The following is a 16,102-nucleotide window of genomic DNA, read 5'->3' as shown; positions in this document are numbered from 1 at the left end:
ACTTCGTTATTTTCGATAGCGCGCTCTCCAAGGGCTCCCAAGTGAATTTGTAGCCCCCCCCCCCCCCCCTTCTTCCCCAAACGAAGGATGGCATGTATACCATTATTTTTTTCGCAAAATGTAGATAGTAAGCATGGTCTATACATGTAATACTAATAAAAAAAATGGTGTACAACAAAAGAAAACAGTTTCGATCTGTTCATAAGGTGGCGATGCGAAAGTGAAAGTGACGTGACGATACCGCTGTCCGGTGTGACACATTTATCGGGTCGCATTACCAGTTCACAAATTTCCTGGGACCATTTCTCGAAAGTCCCGGTAACTTACCGGACTCGGTAAGTGTCTTTCATGATAACTGTTTCTTAACAGAAGACAATTTTTGTTAGCTTTGAATATCAAATTTTAAAATCTTATAATTTTATGAAAACATTGGCCAAGTACCATGTCTATAATCGCTGTGTAATTGGCGAAAACACAATTAAGAATATACTTATCGGTATATACTACTATGTTTTCAGCGAGGAAACAATTATAGAGATACCATCATCACCGGAGAAAGATGATGCACGTGGCGATACAATGTAAGTGTTGTCTGCATTTCATCATCGATCTAAACAGTCTTTTGGGAGATACTGAACAAACAAATAACGTTTTGTGGTTGGATTCATCTGTCCCTAGCTTTATATGCTCAGACGGTCGAGTGGCTTAGTATTAAACTATGGTAGGTCAGATTTCTAATTACCCGAAAGATGTAGCCTGGCGGTTAGCTATCTTTTTCGTGCATTTATAACTTTGAATTTTTTGCGTGGCTAGTAACCGCGGGTTTGTTTTCTCATCTATACACTTTCAATAGCTTCCACCAGTTCGAAACAACACATGCAAGTGACTCACATTCATTTTGTGGGCTATAGATAGAGAAGCTTAGCGGCTCGTCAGTCAAATAGACTGACAAGCAGTTTTATTCAAGCGGCTCAGCGGCTCGCCAGTCAAAATGAGTCTGTTGATACAACTAAGAACGTGATCGAACTGATTATTATGGGTCTGTTGAAATAATACAAGCCGCGGTGGTCGCCTGTGAGGAAACGATCGTCGCCCGAAGGGAAGAAAGAGACGTAAGCGATTTTTACCGATTGATAACGGAAATCGGTGAAAATCGATAAATTGATTTCGTGTGTCAAATCAATATTATCGATTTTTCATGAAGTCCAACTCGAACTTCAACTTGAAGTCCAACTCGCCAGTCCAACTTGAAGTCTAACTCGGATTCGAACTCGAATCCAAACTCAATGATTCCCTACTCCCCCGTACATTACACTATTGTAGTGGAACCTGAAAATCTGTTGTGTTTACTTTTCTGCCTCAGTGGCCTTCCATAAAATAATTTATCAACGTCAAACCGGATAGTAAACTTTCGCGTCTTAGTGGGAATTACCCACCCAACGTATTTTTTTTATCGCGCTCTGCGAGGGTGCCGCACTGAATTTTCTGTGTTGCATAATTTGCCGTTTTAACATTCCCGGAATTGTTCTTGAGTTCAGCCAATGGGCGTTTTGTTTATCCGAGAACTGTTCGCAAATTCAGCCACTCAGCCTCAGAGGAGGATGGCATAAGTGTTTTCCGTTCGTAGAAAAAGGACTTATTGTTAAATTATGAGAACTGTTCTCACTCTTACCATAGTTAGTAGTACTAACTATGCTCTTACTTAGCAATAGACTGATGTGAATGTAGCGTGTACCTCGGCATTCACTGAAAAGGAGTACAGTCGACTCCCGATAACTCGAACTCACGCTAACTCGAACCTCGTGCTAACTCAAACCAATTTTCCTTTCCCTTCATGTCATTTTCTACATAATTTTACCCCCGATAACTCGAACTCCCGATAACTCGAGCCTTTTTCAATTTCCCTTGAAGGTTCGAGTTATCGGGAGTCGACTGTAATTTAGTTTTCATTACTCTCTGCTTGACCTATGGTTTCATGTTTAATGGATTATGGGTAGAACGAGTGAAAAAGAACTTTGCCGACCATTTCTTGTCTTTCTTGTCTGTGAGAAGGCTTTAAAATCTTGCTGGTTCTTATTAATTCTTTCGTGCACTCCACCGGGATTACTCCGCAGAATTGAATTGTCGCTGAACAATTTTCGTGCCGCAGAACCTTCTTGTTTTCACATTCCCATAACTGTTCTCGGTTTCAGCCAATTGGGCCAATTAGCGTTTTCTTTTACCGAGAACTGTTCGCTAATTCAGCCACTTAGCGTCAGAAGAGATGATGGCATAATTTTGACAGTTTCCGGCTCAATTGCCTTTATCAGTCTTAGCCGGATAATCGGCAGCTTGTTGTGAAAGCGAAAACAGCACTACAAGCGTCACTATGAACTAAACGTTTGTCAAATAAGACATTTGTTCGTGTTTTGTCCTTCCCGTACCCTTTTTCCTTCATATACGCCTAAACTTGTCGGGAACAATTCCACAAAATTGTCCACGCGTGAAAGCTGAAAACGGCATGCAATTAATTCCGAGTGAACAATTTTCGTGTCAAAAGGACTTATTGTTAATGTGAGAACTGTTCTCAGTCGAAGCCAATAGATGCCAGTGTACATGTAGCTCTATACTCTAGAAACCGAGTAATTTAGTTTTTATTGCTCTCTACCTTATCGTATCTCAAGGGTTCGAGTTAGCGGGAGTTCGAATATTTCCGAGAGATGGGAACAAATGACCGAAGATCGGATACATTGTTTCATTTCCATGTATGTGATTGCTATTCAAACGACGTGTTTACAACGCACAAAGACTAAAAACCAAACTGGTTATTTTGCTAACAAAACGAAGTAACATAAATTTGGGAGAGATGGGAAAAAATGAGCGGATATCGGATACATTGTTTCGTTTACATGTGATTGCTTTTCAAACAACGTGTTTACTACGCACAAAGACTTAACACCAAACTGGTTATTTTGAGTAAATTCTGTTCAAAATGGGGGAAATGGTTAACAGAGAAACAGTACTGTGAAACACCGTACAATACTTTCAAGATACATCAGTGAGCCTGACTTAATTCAGACAGAAATTTAATTTTTTATAGTATTTTTTGACCCACTACACCTTGGAAGTCGAGCGAAAATCATAGCAAATATAACCTGAGGGAACAATAGACCACTTCGAGTTAGCGAAGGGTTCATGTTATCGTGTTTTTTGCGATCTCTAAGGGTGACTCAGCATTGAGTTGTCGCTGAACGATTTCCGTGACGCGGAGCTTTCTTGTTTTAACATTCGCGTAACTGTTCTTGGTTTCAGCCAATTTTTAATTATTTATTTATTTATTTATTTATTTATTTATTTATTCATTCATTTATTCATTCATTTCTTTCTTTCTTTCTTTATTTATTTATTTGCCCAAAATCAACAACTATTACAATTTTTGATTCATCACTGTGGTGACAGCACTGAGCAGGAATTCTCAGAAGCCTTTCTAGGCTTATCGAGGAAACCCTCCTTACTAACTGCTACTAATAACTCTGGCGATACATGAAATTATCAGTGATTTGTTTAACTTCCCGCCCACTGAAATGAACGTTGCTTTGTGTACTCAGTATAGCCAGATAGCCTACCTCTGCGGTGTGCTGGCTAGATCACAGAAAACCTGGAAGTTCCCATCAACTGTATTGAGATCAGCAAATTTGAAACCAGCATTTATTGCAATGCTGAAGCGGCCGATTATCTCGTAAGGGTTGCTTTATCTCACACGCACTCTAACAATGGGCTTGGTGATCACGAGTGGGACAATCAACACCTTATTATTAGAATTCATTGAAAGCAAAAGCAGCCTTACAAGCGACACAATTAAAATGAACTTTGCCGAAGGAGACATTTGCTCTTGTTTTGCCCTTTCTGTACGACTTTCCCTTCATATATGCCTGGTGCGGTAAGGCAAAATTCCTGCAATTCCGAATCGACAATTTTGTGTGTCTTTACAAAATCAAATTTCTCAATACGATTTCTCAAAGTTCATTTTATTTAGGCTAGTAAGCACGTTAACTGGAGGCACTGTTATACTTTTGAAGAAATGCTTGCTTTTGCAAAAATTTGCAGAAACTTCGCTCTACTTCTCTACCACTTTAAAGTATACAAAGTGTTTACCGATCTATAAGCCATTGACACCTAACAAAAAATATGTCTACCAGTTGCCATCATTAAGCAGCCTGTAGGCAATCTGCCATCTGTAGTCATCAATGTCATGCTATAGGGGAAGACAACGTATTTATATTAATTGACTTTTCCCTGAATTACGCAATTGACTTCATTTGCAGAAAGAACTACATTTGTGCCCAAGTTTATTTATTCATTAATTTATTCACCACGACATACATTCACAGAAAGTCACAGTAAATAATAGACTAAGATATTACATAAGTTTACAGTGAGTAATAACAGTAAAGGAAGAAGTAAGAAGTTGCGAGGAGACCTTAAGAAACCCCCGGGCTTATACTGAGAGTTCTCCTCGGAGATATGTTAGGACTGTAAGACTAGTAAAGACATTGTATTTACAATAGATTTTTTAACATACGGTGGTAAGGCTATAAAGACATAAAAGAGTCGGACGTTTCATACAATTAACTGAGGAAATCAAGAAGCTTTCTTTTGAAGGTGGATAGGCTAGGGGAAGACGTAATTGATAATGGCAAAGCATTCCATATTCTTGGCCCTCTCAAGAGTATAGTAAATTGCTTGATATTAGTTCGGCAGGTGTGAGCTGAGGTTCTAAACAGTATTATAATGATGAATTTGACCACTAGTCGGAAATAAATTTAAAAAGGGCGAGGGCAGCCAACGTTGGTGATAGGAAAACATAAATTTTGCAATATAAAGGGAATTCACTTTAAAAATACTTAGGATATTCAATTGTGCAAATAAAAGGTGCAGAACGTGCAAGGTGATTAGAATTTGTCAATCATAGCTCGCACAGCTCGTTTTTGAAGAAGAAAAATGCGATTTAAGTTTGTTACATAAGTAGAAGACCAAACTGTAGTACAATAAGTTAAATAGGGATAAATTAAGGTATAATTTAAAGATATTTTTAGTGTTTGATTACAAAAAGAAACGAAATCTGTCCATTATACCAACGGACTTAGAAATTTCCTTGCAAATGTAACTGATGTAACTGAGTTAAGAGTTAAGAATGGCCAAGTAACTGGTCCCTTACAAATTGACCATCATTTTCGATTTATAGCTGGTAAGTCGGCTCGTTGGGATAAAATTGACTAAATATTTTGTTCTGTTTTTGCTTACATCGCAGTTATGACATTTAAAAATTAGCTCGGGTGATGAAGAGTATGAAGTACAGGATTTCAGTTAATACATACCTGTTGGAATGCGATTTCCTTTCTTTCTGTAATGCACTCCGCGATCTTAGAAAGAAAAGTAACTGTGTCAACCAACGCCTGTCAGAGTATAACCATATCCATGGTTATTTCGGTTCAAGTATCAAGAAAGCGGACCACAGTCTAAAGGATTACCTTCAATACGTACACTCCACAGCTGGCATCATCGTTCTGTAAGGGGTGAGGAATGGCCAAGTCAGTCCAGTGACGTCCTTCAAGCTCGTTCCTTTGAGTTAGGAAGTCCCTTGCAAGGAAATTGTGAAATTAATACAGAGCATAATGAATGTGAATAGGTTTACCAGTTAGGTCTGAGATTGACACAAACGTATCTATGGTGCAAGTTACTTTCACAAGTGACAGTATATCTCGTACCGAACTACGTCGAAGAAATCTGGGCTACTCCTCCCCGCCGGATCCACTTCGGAAATTGTACAGTTTTCCAAGTCTATTACCTACGAAAGCAAGGCATTGATAGATGTAATTCTGTCTATAACTTTATTTAGTAAAATGTAATGAGATAAATTCCTGCACGACATTTTATTTAAAATGTGAAAGGAGTAAGTCAAAATGCATGTCATCTCTTAAAAGTCTTAATAACGGATTATAATAAATTATCACTTTGGATATCCGAGACGGGTCGAACGAAAATACTTTCATCAAGCTATCGCTTAAGGTTTAGCGTGAGGAAATAACAAGCACTCCTAGTTATTGTGGTCTAGGCATTCAAACGTCGATGATACCGTTTAGGTCACCGTAGCTCTTATACAGTGTATATTGGTCGGTCTGTTTTGAAATTATGCATGCCTTTTAAGGATCAAATAAAGTTTGATTCACACCCAAAGCCCTAGCCTCCGTTGGGGGTTTAATCCCCGTCTTTTTCAGATGGAAGTCCCAGGTTATACGATAAATTGTTTATGTCCATGGTCCTTTTGTAAATCTGAAAATGATGAGTTATTACAAGAAAAGGCGATGAGCTTCACTTTGTCTTAGGTGATTGTTATCAGTGGCAGTTATGTTTAGGTAACTAAGCCCGTACTTCCCCTTAAGTATGCTTACGCCTAGTATCCAATGATATCGCTGGGTAGCCTGACAGGGGAACACAAATTTCTTGTATGTCAAAATGTCCAGCTGTAACAAAATGCAATAAGCAGACATTGCAAAAAAAGTGTATTGTTTGATAAATAACTATGACAGTTTCTTCTTTGTCACATGACGGATAGTTAAGACTGAACATAGAAGAACACAATAGTCTTACTGTAAAATGACCAACGCCCTTTTTTCTCCTCTATTTCCATTAACAGTTTTAAAGAAACCTTGCGTATACCTTACGCATAACAATTTCAAAAAAATCAAGTCTGCACGTTCAAAGTGGTATGAATAGAACGTGCATGTCACCTACTTACCCTTTTGCGCCAGGGCTTTCCTTGCTTAGTCCTTTCCAAGAAAAAACTATTCGCAGTGATAACGAACTTGCCCTGCAATTGTAAAAGAAAGCTATTAAACTACTTTTACTTGCTACTCACGATGTGAAGCAATAATTACCGTAACAGTCATTTTATACTTACGTTTTTGTTGGCCCGTTTTTCAAATAGTGTCATGTAAGCATTGATAACCTGTTATATTAAAGGAGACTATTAGAAACTGGCAACGATAAAAGAGTGTAAATTTGTTCTGCATTTGTTTCTATAAAGCGAAACCGAAAATTAAGAGAACGAATCTTGTTCCTTTCGAATTTGGTGGATGCGCAATAAAACCCGACTTACTGAATCATTTAGCCATCCTCTTTTCCAATTTGTTGATGGCCCAAATAGAGACACCCGATTCGTGGATGTCTGGCATCCCTAATTCCAGTGTTTTGACATCCTTCCTTGGAAGTGTCATTCCATATGGCTTGAACCTGACAAGCAGAAAAATTTTGCAAAATTGTTAAAGTGTAAACCGGGGGAATACTTTAGAAGTACGTCGAAATGACTACAATAATAGGGTTAAAATTCCTTTTAGTTTAGTTCTCTTTGGGTGGCCAATCCTTGGTGACTCCCAGCTACCACACTTTTTAGGCTTGTTATGTCAGCTATCAAGTTATGGTAATTACCTGAGAAATCTTAAGTCTTTTTATTAAATAATGCCTTTTTGCACTGAGGAAATGCTGCTTCGACTTCTCGTATTCTGGGGAATGTTAGCCAATTTGTGTCAGCTCCCTCCGCTTCCAGGTCAGTGATGAACACCTGTTCAGCGTCCACGGTCTCCACTGTTGCCTGGGCAGGCCAACCGAACACATCATTTCGTCCAACAATTCGCACCAAAAATTTTATTGTTAAAGTGCCACCTTCCGTGTTCTGTACTCTCCCCAAAAAGAAACAATCACAGTTACTGTACACGACAGCAACAAACAGGTCACTGGATACCTGCAAAGGAAAACAGCTCATCAGTCGTAATTTTTTTTTTCTAGTAAACCATTTGCATTACCAACATAATTCATTCCTTTCTACTTAGCCGTTCTACCTTTTACCTCACGTCTTTCCGAAGGTTCTTGTTCTTGTTTTTTCTTCGAAAACGTCCACTTCTTGTCGCCCTCTCGTCTCCGCCGCTCCTGGTGGCGTCATATTACTGGTGGTATCTTTATGGGGCATCTGCTGAAAGAATCGGGCATAAGTTTAATATTGACAGCAATATTCAAATAGATAATGAAAGGGTGGTTACTCACCGATTCCGGCTCTTCGGTTAACTTAACTTTCATTTTCTTCAGGGGTGTTGAGGTACTCTTAAAAGCAATGACAAACATATTAGGAGGTGATCAAATACAATTTCGCTGCAGCTAAATGGGCTCACAGGTAACAGTGCCATGGGTTATACTATATATTTCTTTGCCACTCCCTATCTCAGTGCTAGGGATCTAGGGTGGTTAGATCGCTAGACCGTCCTAGTTGGGACAGGGAGGTGCCATGGACTAGCCTTTGTCGTACAAAAGAAAAAAATACTAAGCAAACAAAAATAAAAGTACATGAGATGAAAGCTGGTGGAGCCTATTATGTCAACGTTCGTACATCCCACAAACGCATTAGTAGAGAGGCTCGTAGTTAAATAGTGAATGCATGCAAAATTTCAAATCAGTTCCCACTTTTCATTTATATAGATCACCCAGCCTTTGACAAAATATTTCCCATAGTCAGTACACCTTTACCATTGAGTATTTATGGATTTCTTTGATTTTCTTGCCTAAAAATGAGGCAGAGTAGATTTTCTTTAAAAGTGACACACATCCTTGCTTCACAGGAATTCAGGGCAAGCACTTAATAATTACGTGGCAAATCTTTCACTCACAAGTGGTATTAGCTGCTCCTCGATTTCTTTGGAGTTTCTCTTTCCGTGAACTTGTTGTCCTTCGTCGACACTTATCTAGGAAAGGAGAGTAAATCGACCCTTAAACATTCTATAACACTTCTTGTGGGGTATTACTTGCTGCGTTAAAATTCGGTTGTAACGTGAGTTACGTAGATATAGCTGCTTAATGATAGCGATGTATAACGGGATAAAGGGAAACTTACTACAAAAGGCATTGGTATTGCGTCTGATAGGGCCTCCACTGTTGATTCCGTTGATGAGGAGAGCACAACGCGCGAGCTTAATTATGCATTGTAACTTTGACACCGTCAAATTAAAAACTCAGTTCCCGAAATATTATAAAGAATGTTTTGACACATGGTCAGGTTTAAATAGTAGAACACCCGTCACTTTTAATGATGTTATGAACGAGATCATTTGGAATAATAGGTTTATATGTATTGATAAAAAGTCTGTCTATAGAAGTGATTTAGTTAACTTGGGAATCACAAAGGTGGGCGACCTTATTACGGATAACAATCTTTCCCTCCACGAAGATCCTTATGTGACGCTCTCTCCTGAACAACGTTTCTTTATTATGGGAGTTGTTCACTCTCTCCCATCGGACTGGAAAACAATTATTAGATCTTCGGTCTGTAAAAACGATAAAAGACCAATCCCTCACACACCGTACATTAAACTTAACTGTGGCTCTTTCCCTATCTCAGATGTCACCTCTAAACAGATATACGACTCTTTTTTGTGCAAAAAACAAATCCCTCCGACAGCCCAACAAAAAATATCAGACAAATACCCAGACACGATCATTAATTGGAAAAAGGTTTATTCTTTTCCTTTCCGTACTACACTTGACTCCAAATTGAGAGAATTTCAATATAAAATTCTAAACAACATTGTCTTTACAAATGATAAATTATTTCGCTTCGGCCTTTCGCAATCTCCACATTGCACTTTTTGCAATGAAGAACCAGAATCCTTAGAACATTTACTCTCTCGTTGCAAAGTGTCCTCTGAATTTTGGAAAGAAGTCTTGTCCTGGCTCAAAGAATATAACATTGTTTTAGAATCCTTCAATGAGATAGGTTTTTTTTTAGGAATTTTTGAAGAATCGGAAGATTTCTTTCTAATTAATCATGTTATGCTTTTAGGTAAATATTATATTTATGTGAGGAAATGCCTTGGAAGTTTACCTTCGTTGAGAGGCTTTATTGCCAGGATAAGACGTGTTTATAATATCGAACTCCATATTGCGAGGGAGAGGGATAAACTCGCTACTCATTTTAAAAAATGGGAAAAAGTTAGTAGCAGCTTTAAACACCTAGCAGAAAATTAACTTAACCTTATCATATCCTACATTAAGTTCGGTCTCCTTAAATTTGCTATTTATTTCATATTTTTTCGGTCTTTCCCTTTTTTTTGTGTTTTTCACTAGTTGCGAATCGTAGTTTTGAAAGCAATGTTTTGTTTTGTAATAAGTTCTTGTAAGTAGTTATTTGTAAGTACTGTTTCGTGTTTTTAAGTAACTTATTCCGAGCAGTGTTTTGTAAATTGTAACTTTTCCTTTGTTTCCTCTCGGTATGTTGTAGATAAACTGTAAACTGCAATCAGTTTATTTTAAAATTTCTTTAAGTATTGTAACGTGTGCTAAAATAAAAATAAACAAATAACAAAAAAAAACAACAACAACAACGCTCGAACAGCACTGGTCATCGAGTAACAGCTTTCTTCCCGACGATAAGTTTATCTGCAGCGAGTAAGGGAAATTAACAGCTCATAGCCATCTCAGTCTTTGCCAAAAGAGCACGATAGATTGTAAATAGAATCAAATATGGATGATCTTACTTCAGTTGTCTTTCTTGTCATTGTCCTTGTTTTCTGGCCGTTCTTTCGTTCGCTCTTAGTTTTGCCCTAACAACCAAGACAACTTATTAATTAATATATCCACCTGTCATAAACTAATCCTCGTGAAGATACTATTCAGCGAGCTAGCTTTGGATATGGCGAGTTAGGCCAGGATGCAATTTTTCATTAATGTACGTACACAATTTACCGGAGTTAGTGTCCGAATACAGTATTTTGATGTACGCTGATGACACTGTTTTATACTGCTCATCCTCTAAAGCCTCTATTATTCAAGACAAGCTGATTGCTGATCTGTCTGAAATTGAACACTAACTTTCTTTCAATAGTCTGTTTATTAACGTATCAAAAACTGAAGCTATGCTTTTCGGAACTGCCCCTAGATTATCTGCCGTAAACTCTTTTTCTATTACTTTAAATAAAAATGTTATTAAGCGGGTTTTTCACTTCACTTATCTCGGCATAGTTTTTGATGACCGCCTTAGCTGGAACGAGCAAATAAAGCACCTTATTTCAAAGGCGGGGAAACGCGTAGGAATGCTCGGCAGGCTTCGTAGAAGCCTCTCTAGAGAGAGTGCAAATATAGTTTATTGTAGTCTAATTAGGCCGATTTTACAATACTGTGTAAGTGTGTGCGGCTGCTGCGGACAAGGTCACAAACAAAGCCTTGAAGCCCTCCAAAACCGGGCTGCCAGAATAGTTGCAAGAACTGTGCGCAGCAACCCGGCAATGGAGGTTCTGAATTGGCCCACACTGGAGGAGCGCCGTCGTAAAGCTGTTTTTAAACTTGTTAAGAAATGCCTGCAAGGTCAATGTCCCCAATAATTTAAAGGATATTTTAAACGTAATAACATAATCCACGCGCGCGCCACTAGACAAAGCAACCTTTTACATCCGCCTAGTGTGAGGACTGAGATCGCAAAACGATCCTTTTACTACTATAGTTGCACTCTTTTTAACAAACTATGTTGATGGTATTTCGTATTTGTTTCTAAATTTTTATTCGTACATAGTTTTCTATCTATTTTATTATCACTATTAGTTTAATGTATATGTATATTGTAGTTTTAGTACATTGTTGTGCTCAGGGCTCCCATTGATAACAGAGAGCTTTTTGCATCTGAAGGGGCTACCCTGAGCGTTATAAATCAATAAAGGTTCTTCTTCTTCTTCTACAATAATTGCAGTGCGTGATCTTGGCGATTTTGGTATACCTGTTTCTTGTAAACGTCATTGGCGCGAGAACACGTGGAGCATAAAAACAAGGCGAGCATATTGTTGGGTAAATGTTAAATAAGCGTAGACAGGGTGTTTTCAGAAGCAGTTGATTTTCCATGGTGCTGTGTTTCTGGCAAAAGAAAAACATACACCTTCCTACAAGGAAAAGATGACAAAGTCATTAAAGCTGCCCTGCGCGCAGTTCATAACGGTTTCCTTCACTCCAGTGAGCTGGAAAAATCTCCTGTTTACTCAGTGAAAAGTGCCACATTTTTGGCGCGCTAACGAAAAACCTAAAAAATGTTATCTCCGAAAAAAAAAAAAGGTATGTAGCTGGGTACTCATGATGATAATGTAAAAACTCGTCTTCAACGTCTACTGTTTTTCCAAATTTCAGCTAACTATTCCTGATTGACGTATTCTTGTTATTCTATATCTATAGACGAATCGTCCTAATCAAATAAAGAACCAAGCATAGACCATTGCGAGAAAAGTGTTACTTTCAGTCTTTGTTGTGCTTCCACTTCCCTTGCTTACTATTTCCTGTGATTGATTCATACAATTATATCAGTCAGCAAAAACCTGAACATCAGTTACGAGGGGTGGCACCTCTAATAGAGACTGTTTCGGGGATGTCAGTAAATACTTTGTTCCGCGAATTGGCGAGAAATGCCAGGTTTTGGCATCTAAATTCCGGGATTTGCCAGAAACTTGGGAAGGACAGAATAAAATTGGGACTTACCAACTCATCATTCACTTTAAGAAGCAGTGTTTGACCCAGGTTGGCTTTTGTGAACGAAAGCTCTTCTTGCAACCTGCTGATTACCTGAAAATATAAAAGGCGGAACAGTTTAAAGGGTAACTGTTTTTTCCTCGAGAAAATCGATGAAAACATAACGTGAATTATTTTTACGCGACAAACCTGCGATTGTTTAGGGAGTTTCTTCTGCTCGCGGGATTGCATGTCGTCGATAACAAACGCCAGCTCTCTTACAATGCGAAGGAGCTTTGGGAATTAAGAAAACAAAGTTAACAAACAAACAATTTTAGTTTTCAGTCAATTGCCTTCCACGTCAACAATACCAAAGCCCCCCCCCCACCCCCCCCCCCCCCAAAAAAAAAGAAAAGATTAGATGAACGAAATTTACCTCCTGAGTTTTCGCTTTAAAGTTATCTCGCTCTCGTTGTGCTTTTATCCTTTCGCTGTTGGAGTTCTGGCCCCAGTTGTTCAAAGGGCGGATAACTTTATTCAGTGGATAAGTCACTATGCGACAGTTTCGATCAGTGCAAAGATTTCAGTATTTCGTTGTAAACAAGCTCATATGCACACTCTAACCACAGCTTAGTTGGGGAGTGTACAAAAACCTTGGACAACATTTAACGTGAAGTATATTTTAGACGCTGAAGATTGCCTATCCAGCGGATAAAGTTATCCGACCTTTGAACAACTGGGGCCTGAAAAATGGCCTGGAGCTAACACACAGAGGTGTAAAACAACAATATGTAACAATTATTTAACGAGGGCGCGCTGGATATGTTATGACAGATAACCAATGACCAACTGATGAATAATCCTTCAGCTCATATCCAGCAAGCCCGAGTACAATAATAGTTAAACCCTACGACACATAATTGAGAATCTGAACAAAAAAAAAAGGGTAAAGGAAAGGGAACATTTGTCAATCACATGCAATAAACAAAAAGGGCGCGAAAACCTTTCGACGTGTTGCAACATTTCGGGGCAAAGTTGAATTAATTCTATCAACGTAGAAGCTTCACTTTTGGAAACTAAGTGCGCAATTTATCAGCTCTGAACTGTTGTAAATGGTCAGCGGTGGATTCATAAAAACTATTTCACTATGCTACAACTAATTAAAACACATGAACTATGATAATTCTAGGCTTAGAACATGGATGTGCTGTTTAAACCGTCACCTATTTTCAACCTACATGTAGTTTACAGCTATTTTATTTCTGAATCTATAAACCAGCAGAGTCCTAATTTAACCCTATATCTTTAACTTGCATGACATACATTCAATGCCCTATTTTAAACCTGTTTTAAAGGTATTTTTGTACCATTTTCCATTTTTTCCTATTAAATTATCCTTGTTTTATGTTTATTTTAAGCCTATTTCATTTATACATAATCATAATCTGCAAAGGTCTTGCAGGATCCCCAAGGTTCTTTGTAGGGACTTCAAGGTTCTTACAAGATCCTACAAGATCTTTGAGGATATAAATCAAGAATCTCAAAAAGATCCACAAAAGATCCTCAAGATCTTTTAAAGATCCTCAAGGATCTTAAAAAGATTTTCACCAGGGAATTGTTTTAGTATAAAATCTACTAGTCGGTCCAAACTACTGTAAGCAAGTGAATTATCTATTTCCTCATCGCAGACACTTCGAAACGCGAAGAAGCAGTCGCCATTTTGTTGACAACCGCTACTCACTATCTATCACAGAATAGATAGCGAGTAGTGTAGGCAATCAAAGGTTGGCATTCGTAATGGAACACTAGTAGATTTATACTAAATGCAATTAGTTGTTGGGTGGAGAAAAATGGCAAAGTCAAGATAATCCCAAACTCTTCTGCAATAAAACTGAGAGCTCTTTGGTCTCAATGTGTTGAATAATTAAACAGTTATCCTGCTCAGTCTTTTGGAATATCCCCTGATTTCAGCGAACTCAGTGACTGCAGCCTCGTCAGCTAAGTATCAAGTGATATTCCATGTCATTTTGCAGGCTAATCTTGTGTAACAAATCTACTAACTTGAGGCATATACATGTACCAGTAACCAATCTAAAGTGCATTTAGATAGGGAAGAGGTGGGAGGGGGGAAGTGGGTGGTTTAATGTAAAGAAACTGTGGTAACCGTGTTGGTGGGGAGTGGAAACAAACGTTTGGTGTATCAACAGAGTTGATAACTAAACTTGGTAATTTGGCCACCATTAAGCTCAATTTAAGTGGTGATATTTCAAGATTGGATGCCGACAAAGGGCTAATTAAGAGCGGCTGCCTGTAAGAATCGAGAACTGCATTTCAGCGACCACTTGGTCGAATTTCTCATATTTCGTTTGAAGATACCCTTGGATTAACTATTTTCGAAAATCATATTTTAAAGTTCCAAGGTATTTTATTTTTTGAGAAAATTGCAAGAGTTTAAAATGCGGCCTAGGTGCGGTCACGGGCCGATGAGAACCGCGAAAATTTAGGTCAAAGGACGAGGCCGCGTTCAAGGTGTAAAATAACCCAATGAACTTGAAACTTTACACAAACCTAAACCAACCATCTCGCAAGAAAATTAATACAATAAACATTCCAAACTCGCTGGCTGCTTTCTAAAGCATGCAGATTTGTGTACGCTACTCAAAATGACCTTGAAACTAATGCTTATTTTCATTGAAATAAAAGTGTTTCTGGTATGTCATTTTCTCTAAATTAAATCTCATATATCGAAAGACGAAGAAAAGAACTTTATTTGCACCAAGTTTCAAGCTCTGATTCAAACTCTTTCCCACTCAATGAAGATCGAATATGCGTGCGATACTTGCGGCTCGCAATTCACGTCACGAATTATGAGATCACAACCGATTCACAAACACTTGACATCTGGAGCCCGTGAATGTTTCCAAACATCACATATTGGGTCCTAAAACTAATCAGACAGACTGAAGACAGCCATTCAATGTTTTTTGATCTTTCCTACTCTGCTCTAAAGTAATATAGTTATTCCGGTCAATTAGCCTACGAAACACGTGCAACAAATTTGCATACCATTTCGATGTCGCAGGAAAAAGTAGTGCAAATCATACTTTACAGCTAATTTATCTTCTTAAATGAAGAAGTCGATCAGTAAACTGGAGAAAAGCGTGTGACTTTGTTCCTGTCGTGTTGTTTTGAGTGTTCGTGTTTAGCAGCGACGGCTCAAATCAATAAGCCAGTGTGACACTGATCAACTGTAACTCGATATTACCTCAGTTCGGTGATGTGGGTAACGCGCACGTGATCCTGGCCAGTCACTTGTGCGTTCAGGGCGCTTTTAGAAAAGTAGAGCTTGTGGGCCAAGCTACGACTACCCTGGTGATGATGACCTTGACGAGCTTAAGGACTGTTCAAGAGATCTTTCCAGAGAGAGACCTTTCCAGCCTTTGTTTTTTCCGCGAAAAAAATCGACGTTCAAGTATTAGTGTCAGGTTTTTTTTTTTTACTAACAGTAATGCAGATCCCGGAATGTGGAGTTTTTGCGAAAAAAATCTATCCATAACCACCATCCCCACAATTAATAATATAAAATTTGAGGGTA

At 38.4% G+C, this 16,102-nt stretch overlaps 1 pseudogene across 1 annotated transcript in view; it reads right to left on the bottom strand.

The window, feature by feature from the left end:
• Nucleotides 1–3,986: 3,986 nt before the first annotated feature.
• The window catches only part of LOC146458841 (uncharacterized), a 28,074-nt pseudogene continuing 15,958 nt past the window's right edge, over nt 3,987–16,102 (bottom strand). The window contains exons 3-20 of the transcript XR_014858116.1: nt 12,718–12,801; nt 12,538–12,621; nt 12,276–12,338; nt 10,560–10,625; nt 10,410–10,461; nt 8,921–8,991; nt 8,697–8,771; nt 8,080–8,136; nt 7,885–8,005; nt 7,500–7,780; nt 7,139–7,300; nt 6,941–6,988; nt 6,779–6,850; nt 6,432–6,503; nt 5,748–5,827; nt 5,511–5,619; nt 5,358–5,402; nt 3,987–4,234 (exon numbers count right to left, since the gene is read on the bottom strand). The product of XR_014858116.1 is annotated as an uncharacterized LOC146458841 (transcript). The remainder of the gene's footprint in view (nt 4,235–5,357; nt 5,403–5,510; nt 5,620–5,747; nt 5,828–6,431; nt 6,504–6,778; nt 6,851–6,940; nt 6,989–7,138; nt 7,301–7,499; nt 7,781–7,884; nt 8,006–8,079; nt 8,137–8,696; nt 8,772–8,920; nt 8,992–10,409; nt 10,462–10,559; nt 10,626–12,275; nt 12,339–12,537; nt 12,622–12,717; nt 12,802–16,102) is intronic.

Source organism: Pavona decussata, unplaced genomic scaffold, assembly GCF_977016875.1.
Source record: "Pavona decussata unplaced genomic scaffold, jaPavDecu1.1 SCAFFOLD_227, whole genome shotgun sequence".
Classification (NCBI taxonomy): Eukaryota; Metazoa; Cnidaria; class Anthozoa; order Scleractinia; family Agariciidae; genus Pavona; species Pavona decussata.
This window is presented reverse-complemented; position numbering and strand designations above follow the sequence as displayed.